Source organism: Eriocheir sinensis, unplaced genomic scaffold, assembly GCF_024679095.1.
Source record: "Eriocheir sinensis breed Jianghai 21 unplaced genomic scaffold, ASM2467909v1 Scaffold975, whole genome shotgun sequence".
Lineage (NCBI taxonomy): Eukaryota > Metazoa > Arthropoda > Malacostraca > Decapoda > Varunidae > Eriocheir > Eriocheir sinensis.
In genome coordinates this window covers 89,010-99,019 of record NW_026112358.1, presented here as the reverse complement: position 1 = coordinate 99,019, position 10,010 = coordinate 89,010, and the positions used below count along the sequence as shown (strand labels likewise).

Below are 10,010 nucleotides of genomic sequence, written 5' to 3'. Positions count from 1 at the left end.
CCTGTTCACCCAGCAGTGAGTAGGTACGCGACGTCAGGCAAGGAGTTGTGACCTCGTTGTCGCGGTGTGTTGTGTGTGAGTGGTCTCAGTCCTACCCAAAGATCAGTACCATGAGCTCTGTGTTCCTCCGTAGGGGAACGGCTGGCTGTCTCGAGAGAGACCCGCAGCAGACCAAGAGGTGAATTACACACACACACACACACACAGACAGACAGACACACCCACATCCACACCCACACCCACACCCACACACATGTAAGAAACAATAAAGACTGTAATTCTGCAAGAAGACCTAAACAAGATTTGGAAGTGGAGTATGGAATGGGAGATGAAATTCAATGTGAAAAAAATGTCATGTTATGGAAATGGGAAAAAGAGAAGGAAGACCAAAATGGACATATAAAATGGAAGATGGTGAAACATTAAAGAAAGTACACGAAGAGAGAAATCTGGGAGTAACAATGCAAGATAACAAACAGCCAGAGAGTCATGTTAATCGGATATTTGGTGATACGTATAACATGGTGAGAAATATAGGAACAGCATTCCACTACATGGATATGATGAGAAAGTTAATTACCACCATGACCAGACCAAAGTTGGAATTGCAGAGGCAGTGTGGTCTCCCCATAAGAAGAAACACATAAAGAAACTAGAAAGAATACAAAAATGGTTCCAGAGCTGGAGGGATTGACACATGAGGAAAGACTAAAGGAAATGGACCTACCAACACTAGAACAAAGAGAAAGGGGAGACCTAATACAAACCTACAAATTATTGAACAAAATGTAAGAAGTAGACAACGAGGAGTTACTACTAAAAGAGGAAATTACCGCCAGGAACACAAGAGGACAGCAAAAAATTGAGGAAAGGAAGATGCTTGAGAGACACAAAGAAATATAGCTTCCTGCAAAGAAATATAGAGCTTTGGAACAGACTAAGTGAGGATGTAGTATTGGCGAGGAGTGTGCTAAGGAAAAGTTGGATAAATGTAGATACGGAGACGGGACCACACCAGCGTAAAGCCCAGGCCTGTAAAACTACAACTAGGTAAATACACACACACACACACACACACACACACACACACACACACACACACACACACACACACACACACATGATATCCTTCTCTTTGATTTTCCTGTGTTAGCCTCCCCTAAGCTGTCCTTCTCTTCACTCTCTCTCCCTCGCCTTCCACCCTACACCAACCCTTGCAGCCCTTCATGCTCCCTCTTACTCTTTGTCTAGGAGTGGCCCATCATCTGTAGTCCTGGCCACCCTGCCCTTGGCCATGGCTGGCACCGTGGGCAGCAGCATCTTGGTGGTCAGCTCACGGCCACAGACCTTCCCACGACCTGACCTTTGGAAAAAAGAATGGAGGTGATTTCCAGCAAATACCACTGATAAATAAATGGCCAGGAAGGGGCAAGTTTAATACCTGTGGACACTACGCTGCTTTAATAGCAACATCTCACAAAAAAAAAATCTCTCTCTCTCTCTCTCTCTCTCTCTCTCTCTCACACACACACACACACACACACACACACACACACACACACACACACACACACACACACACACACATCCTGCCTCGCCGCACCAAGAAACAGCAGATTACCTCAGGCAGTTGTGTCAAGAACAGGAGTGAGTCCTTTGCTCTCCAGTACTGAACAAACATCACATCATGAAGCCAAACACCAGATTCTCATCAAGTGTGCGTCTAGTGGTGGGTGGCAAGTGACCACGACCCACCTCAGGTGAGGCTGCCCATCATGAGTGAGGCCCCGGCCAATGCTCTCCTCAACAATGAGCAAAGCTGAAATGTCAGGGGAAATTCTCAACAATACTGGCAGCATGGAGCATCACCAGGGCTCAAGGCAGCTCTCCCTTAGTTTCCGAGACATGAAAATAAAGAGAGCTGAGAAGAAGGCGGACTCAGTTCTGGATGACAAGTTTTCCCTACTCTTCCAGGCACAGTTCAGTGTTGGTGAGGTGGTGTTCCAAGTGTGTCACTGCCTGCAGTGTTCATGGCAGCCAGGAGCCTCATGCTTGGCCCACAGTCTGCTGGGATGATGCATTTGCCAAGCAAGGGCGCACACACTGCCTCAGAAGGTTCCATGGCCACAGGTTTTGGACGTGTTTGATGCCAAATTCCAATCTGCCACAGGAAGAGGCTTGACAGAAGACAACCTAAAGTTCTTAGCTGGAAAGGCATTCAGGAGTCCTCAAGTACAAGATTTCACTAACATGTCATGGTCATGGTTCTGCAAGGAGCCTCTGTCAGGACGGAACTTAACTTTTTGGGAGTGGTTCTTTGAAGGTCACCAAGGAGCACAGCCTTAGAGCTTTGGGCTTTGTGGGACACCCGCAGGCTGAGGAAATGATACAAAACTCCAAGCCTAGGGCTCCTGCGCTTCTCTGACTCAGAAGTTGGGGGAGGCAATATGGCATGGAAGACACCACTAAAGACTGTGTTCAGAGGCAGGTATTCCTGCTTCAGCCTTGTACCAGTAACTCCTTTGTCCGCTGGGTGAGGTGGTAAGGTACAGTCTGGGGCATGTGCTCTAGCAGACCTTCAATTCGTCCTGTACCTGAACCTAAAGAGCAGCAAGTACTACACCACAGCCAACAATGGGTGTGTCAAGCCTCGTCTAATTCTTAACATCCCAGCAGCAGGGCACGTCAGGGGAATCCTAGCCCAGTGCTCCACAAGCAATGTATCCAAGGCATGATGCCGTAGATCCACCTCCTGTGAGCACCAAGCCATCTCATTGTGCTCGGTATTATAAGACACTTTGGCTTCTCACATCAGCTATTTCTGAAGGTCAAAGAGGGGGTCAATCAGGTTCTAATGAGTGTTTTTTAAGGTTCATGCTACAGAAGAAGGATCAAACTACCACCGGGCTCATAAAACCACCCCTGGAAATGCTCACAACTCCTAGGAAAGCCTTGCCAAATATGTGAACTTGGTTAACAAAATGTTTTAATATAGGAGTGACAATGTGTCTCCACAACACCCCCACAACAACCCTGCTGATTATCCTGACACCCTGGAAAGCCTGCCAGACACAGACTTCTCAGCCTCCATGTGGTCCTCAGTGTTTGGCAGCGTGACAGACAGGGACTGACTGGAAAAGTGGACACTTGTCCGTGGTGGAAAATATTATTTGCATGCTGTTCACAACTAATGGATGTTAAGAAACAGTACAGAAATCTTCTCATATTTGTCTGTCATAAACCTAGTAAATGTTTATCAGTGTTTGTAGGAGTTCCTTTTGGGTGTTGTATTAGCTAATATGAATACAAGTGTGCCGATGGAGGCTCATAAGTGCTGCAATCCCATTTTTTCATAATAATAATAATAATAATAATAATAATAATAATAATAATAATAATAATAATAATAATAATAATAATAATTAACAAAATTCTGTGGGCCAGGTTTAACACTTTGCTCTTGTTTAGGAAGAAATTAAGTATGATTTGCAGGTACCTGAAAGGATCACTTGACCTTTGGCCTCAACCCATGGAGCTAGTCTGCTATCAGGAACACTCAACTGAGACTTTCCATTCATCCACTTACACACACACACACACACACACACACACACACACACACTCTCTCTCTCTCTCTGCGGCTCAGTCACCCACCTTTCCCACGGCCCGGCCTCCCAGCACAGAGAAGGTCACCCCCACGGCCTTGCTCATCAGGGTCTTGATCCTCACCACACGGGACACCTTGGCGCCATTCAGGTAACACTTGACCTGCGGGATGCCACTGCCGGCAGCCACGGGCTGTGAGGCGGAGGGGAGGAGGGAAGGAGTGTCAGTGAGGGCCACAGAATGGTCCCCAAAATAGTGGCTTCAGAGCTAGTGACGTTTTCTTACTTTTTGATATCGCTGGGCACATGAGAGCAACAGCATCACACAGCATTGACTCAAAGCCTGTGTACTGCTGCAAGGGATGAAGGAATGAAGAAGCTGCTTACTCTTGCATAAGGGACTTGGACAGCATAGGGAAGAGCTAAAGTAAAAAAGAGTTTGTAGGATGGGTCAGGCCAGGCTGGGTTAGGTTAGAAAGGGGGTGAAAGAATGAAGAAGCCAGTTAACTCTTGCATAAGGGATTTGGACAGCATTGAGATGAGCTAGAGTAGAAAAAGAGTTTGTAGGATGGGTCAGGCCAGGCTAGCTTAGGTGGGGGGGGGGCTGGGTTAGGTTAGGAAGGGGTGAGTGAGGAAGCTGGTCAACTCTTGCATAAGGGATTTGGACAGCATAGGGATGAGGTAGAGTAGAAAAAAGTTTGCAGGATGGGTCAGGCCAGGCTGGGTTAGGTGTGGGGGGCTGAGTTAGGTTAGGAAGAGGAGGGGACAGTGGGATTGGTTGGTTTAGTAAGGGCAGGAAAGAATGAATAAGCTGGTTAACTCTTGCATACGGGATTTGGCAGCACAGGGATGAGTTAGTGTAAAACAGAGAAATACAGACACAAACCCTCACATTAAACTCAAAAGATCAACACAAGACTTAACTCAACTTGTGTCTACTCCAACAAGGCATATCCGGACACACTCACCTCCACATAAGAGCCAAGGAAGGCAGCCACAAGCGCCGGGCCAATGTTCAGCGCGACAAACAGCGGGTAGGGGAGAGTTAGCGCCTCCTGCTGCACCCGGCACTCACTGTCTGAGGCCCGGCTAAGGAAAGTTGGTAGGAAACTTAAGACAGTATTCATTTGTTAATCATTTACTAGCATCATAATTCTTTTCATCACTCTCCACTCCCCGTCCTAACCTATCCAAAGATGCCACACCTGACCCAGCCTGGCTTGACCCAGCCTTCAAACTTCCGTTCTACTCAAGCTCATCCCGATGCTGTCCAAATCCCTTATTTTTTTTTTTTTTTTTTTACAGCTAAGGAGACAGTTCAAGGGCGTAAAGAAAAATATAAAAAAAAGCCCGCTACTCACTGCTCCTGAACAGAGGTCAAAGGAGTGTCCAAAACGAGAGGTCAATTTCGGGAGGAGAGGTGTCCTGATACCCTCCTCTTGAAAGAGTTCAAGTCGTAGGCAGGAGGAAATACAGATGAAGGAAGATTGTTCCAGAGTTTACCAGCGTGAGGGATGAAGGAGTGAAGATGCTGGTTGACTCTTGCATAAGGGGTTCGGACAGTATAGGGATGAGTATGAGTAGAAAGTCGTGTGCAGCGGGGCCGCGGAAGGGGGGGAGGCATGCAGTTAGCAAGTTCAGAAGAGCAGTCAGCATGAAAATATCGATAGAAGATAGAAAGAGAGGCAACATGGCGGAGGAATTTGAGAGGTAAAAGACTATCAGTATGAGGAGGAGAGCTGATGAGACGAAGAGCCTTTGACTCCACTCTGTCAAGGAGAGCTGTGAGTGGACCCCACACATGAGATGCGTACTCCATACAGAGTGAACCAGCATCTTCATTCTAACATCCCATTCCTAACCTAACCCAGCCTGGCCTGACCCATCCTGCAAACTTTCTTTCTCTAGCTCATCCCTATGCTGTCCAAATCCCTAATGCAAGAGTAACCAGCATCTTTAATCTTTCCCATCCCCTCACTCCCCTTACCTAACCTAACATACTTGCCACAGCTAACCTAGCCAAGTGTATCCCATCCTCCCCTTTCCTTCCCAACCTAGCCTAGCCAAGCTCCCACACCTTACCCATCCCCCTGCTGGCCCCCGGCCCACCCTAGCCTTGCCAAGCTCCCACACCTAACCCAGCCAAACCCATCCCCCTTCCCAACCTAGCCTAGCCAAGCTCCCACACCTAAACCAGCCTAACCCATCTCCCTTCCCAACCTAGCCTAGCCAAACTCCCACACCTAACCTAGCCTACAGCACCCCCCTTCTGTCCCCCTTCCCAACCTAGCCTAGCCTACCCGTCCCCCCCACCCCACACACCAGCAGCAGCAAGGATACACATCTGGAGCCAGGAGTATTTGCATTTGGAGAGTGACTTGATGGCAATGGCAATCTCACACAACAAGAATCGTGAGCAGCACCACCAGCCAACGCGTAAGTCCTTCTTCACAAACGTGCAGCCATGCGTGCGCTCCTCGTCCAGCCAGGCAGAGTTGACGCACGTGTCGTAGTCCAGGCTCTGCGGACACAAGGCTTGGTTAGGGGGAGAAGAAGCTGAGCAGGAAAGGAACGGGGGAAATTGCCCTAGAAATTCACGAAGTAAAAATTGCTGTAGAAATTCACGAAGTAAAAATTGCTGTAGAAATTCAGAGATAAGTAAAAATTGACATAGAGATTCAAGGAGTTAAAATTGTCGTAGAAATTCAAAGATAAGTAAAAATTGTCGTAGAAATTCAAAGATAAGTAAAAATTGCCGTAGAAATTCAAGAAGTAAAAGTTGCCGTAGAAATTCAAAGATAAGTAAAAATTGCCGTAGAAATTCAAGAAGTAAAAATTGCCATAGAAATTCAAAGATAAGTAAAAATTGCCTTAGAAATTCAAAGATAAGTAAAAATTGCCATAGAAATTCAAGAAGTAAAAATTGCCTTAGAAATTCAAAGATAAGTAAAAATTGCAGTAGAAATTCAAAGATAAGTAAAAATTGCCGTAGAAATTCAAAGATAAGTAAAAATTGCCGTAGAAATTCAAAGATAAGTAAAAATTGCCGTAGAAATTCAAGAAGTAAAAATTGCCGTAGAAATTCAGAGATAAGTAAAAATTGCCGTAGAAATTCAAAGATAAGTAAAATTGTAGAAATTCAAAGATAAGTAAAATTGCCGTAGAAATTCAAAGATAAGTAAAAATTGCCGCAGAAATTCAAAGATAAGTAAAATTGCCGTAGAAATTCAAGAAGTAAAAATTGCCGTAGAAATTCAGAGATAAGTAAAAATTGCCGTAGAAATTCAAAGATAAGTAAAAAATTGCCGTAGAAATTCAAAGAGAAGTAAAAATTGCCTTAGAAATTCAAAGAGAAGTAAAAATTGCCGTAGAAATTCAAAGAGAAGTAAAAATTGCCTTAGAAATTCAAAGATAAGTAAAAATTGCCGTAGAAATTCAAAGATAAGTAAAAATTGCCGTAGAAATTCAAGAAGTAAAAATTGCCGTAGAAATTCAGAGATAAGTAAAAATTGCCGTAGAAATTCAAAGATAAGTAAAAATTGCCGTAGAAATTCAAGAAGTAAAAATTGCCGTAGAAATTCAAGAAGTAAAAATTGCCGTAGAAATTCAAAGATAAGTAAAAATTGCCTTAGAAATTCAAAGATAAGTAAAAATTGCCGTAGAAATTCAAGAAGTAAAAATTGCCGTAGAAATTCAAAGATAAGTAAAAATTGCCGTAGAAATTCAAGAAGTAAAAATTGCTGTAGAAATTCAAAGATAAGTAAAATTTTCCATAGAAATTCAAGAAGTAAAAATTGCAGTAAAAATTCAAGAAGTAAAAATTGTCGTAGAAATTCAGAGATAAGTAAAAATTGTCATAGAAATTCAAAGATAAGTAAAAATTGCCGTAGAAATTCAAGAAGTAAATATTGTTGCAGAAATTCAGAGATAAGTAAAAATTGCCGTAGAAATTCAAGAAGTAAAAATTGTCGCAGAAATTCAGAGATAAGTAAAAATTGGCGTAGAAATTCAGAGATAAGTAAAAATTGTCGTAGAGATTCAGAGATAAGTAAAAATTGTCGTAGAAATTCAAAGATAAGTAAAAATTGCCGTAGAAATTCAAGAAGTAAAAATTGCCGTAGAAATTCAAGAAGTAAAAATTGCCGTAGAAATTCAAGAAGTAAAAATTGCCGTAGAAATTCAAGAAGTAAAAATTGCCGTAGAAATTCAAAGATAAGTAAAAATTGTCGTAGAAATTCAAAAAGTAAAAATTGCCGTAGAAATTCAAGAAGTAAAAATTGCCGTAGAAATTCAAAGATAAGTAAAAATTGCCGTAGAAATTCAAAGATAAGTAAAAATTGCCGTAGAAATTCTAGAAGTAAAAATTGCCGTAGAAATTCAAAGATAAGTAAAAATTGCCGTAGAAATTCAAAGATAAGTAAAAATTGCCGTAGAAATTCAAGAAGTAAAAATTGCCGTAGAAATTCAAAGATAAGTAAAAATTGCCGTAGAAATTCAAAGATAAGTAAAAATTGCCGTAGAAATTCAAGAAGTAAAAATTGCCGTAGAAATTCAAGAAGTAAAAATTGCCCTAGAAATTCAAAGATAAGTAAAAATTGTCGTAGAAATTCAAAAAGTAAAAATTGCCATAGAAATTCAAGAAGTAAAAATTTCCGTAGAAATTCAAAGATAAGTAAAAATTGCCGTAGAAATTCAAGAAGTAAAAATTGCCGTAGAAATTCAAAGATAAGTAAAAATTGCCGTAGAAATTCAAGAAGTAAAAATTGCCGTAGAAATTCAAAGATAAGTAAAAATTGCCGTAGAAATTCAAGAAGTAAAAATTGTCGTAGAAATTCAAAGATAAGTAAAAATTGCCGTAGAAATTCAAAGATAAGTAAAAATTGCCGTAGAAATTCAAGAAGTAAAAATTGCCATAGAAATTCAGAGATAAGTAAAAATTGTCGTAGAAATTCAAAGATAAGTAAAAATTGCCGTAGAAATTCAAAGATAAGTAAAAATTGCCGTAGAAATTCAAGAAGTAAAAATTGCCGTAGAAATTCAAAGATAACTAAAAATTGTCGTAGAAATTCAGAGATAAGTAAAAATTGCCGTAGAAATTCAAGAAGTAAAAATTGCTGTAGAAATTCAAAGATAAGTAAAAATTGCCGTAGAAATTCAAAGATAAGTAAAAATTGCTGTAGAAATTCAAGAAGTAAAAATTGCCGTAGAAATTCAAAGATAAGTAAAAATTGCCGTAGAAATTCAAAGATAAGTAAAAATTGCTGTAGAAATTCAAAGATAAGTAAAAATTGTCGTAGAAATTCAAAGATAAGTAAAAATTGCTGTAGAAATTCAAAGATAAGTAAAAATTGCTGTAGAAATTCAAAGATAAGTAAAAATTGTCTTAGAAATTCAAAGATAAGTAAAAATTGTCTTAGAAATTCAAAGATAAGTAAAAATTGCCGTAGAAATTCAAAGATAAGTAAAAATTGCTGTAGAAATTCAAAGATAAGTAAATATTGCCGTAGAAATTCAAGAAGTAAAAATTGCCGTAGAAGTTCAAAGATAAGTAAAAATTGTCGTAGAAATTCAAGAAGTAAAAATTGTCGTAGAAATTCAAGAAGTAAAAATTGCCGTAGAAATTCAAAGATAAGTAAAAATTGCTGTAGAAATTCAAGAAATAAAAATTGCCCTAGAAATTCAAGAAGTAAAAATTGCCCTAGAAATTCAAAGATAAGTAAAAATTGCCCTAGAAATTCAAGAAGTAAAAATTGCCCTAGAAATTCAAGAAGTAAAAATTGCCCTAGGAATTCAGAGATCAGTAAAAATTGACATACAGATTCAAGAAGTTAAAATTCAAAGATAACTAAAAATGGTCGCAGAAATTCAAAGATAAGTGAAAATTGCCGTAGAAATTCAAAGATAAGTAAAAATTGTTGTAGAGATTCAAAGATAAGTAAAAATTGTCATAGAAATTCAAAGATAAGTAAAAACTGTCGTAGAAATTCATAGGTAGCTAAAACAAGCAAGCTATCTAGGAAGGGAATAGAGAAAAAAATGCCTCAGAAAATCAAGAATAGGTAAAAATTTACCCTACAAATTCAGGAAGTAAAAATTGCCCTACAAATTCAGGAAGTAAAAATTGCCTTACAAATTCAGGAAGTAAAAATTGCCTTACAAATTCAGGAAGTAAAAATTGCCTTACAAATTCAGGAAGTAAAAATTGCCTTACAAATTCAAGAAGTAAAAATTGCCTTACAAATTCAGGAAGTAAAAATTGCCTTAAAATTCAAGTAGTAAAAATTGCCTTACAAATTCAAGAAGTAAAAATTGCCTTACAAATTCAAGAAGTAAAAATTGCCTTACAAATTCAGGAAGTAAAAATTGCCTTACAAATTCAAGTAGTAAAAATTGCCTTACAAATTC

General features: G+C 40.0%; 1 pseudogene; it reads left to right on the top strand.

Moving 5' to 3' along the window:
* The first annotated feature begins 1,687 nt into the window (after window positions 1-1,687).
* Window positions 1,688-3,569, top strand: LOC126995070 (signal transducer and activator of transcription 5A-like; annotated as a pseudogene).
* The last annotated feature ends 6,441 nt before the right edge of the window (window positions 3,570-10,010 follow it).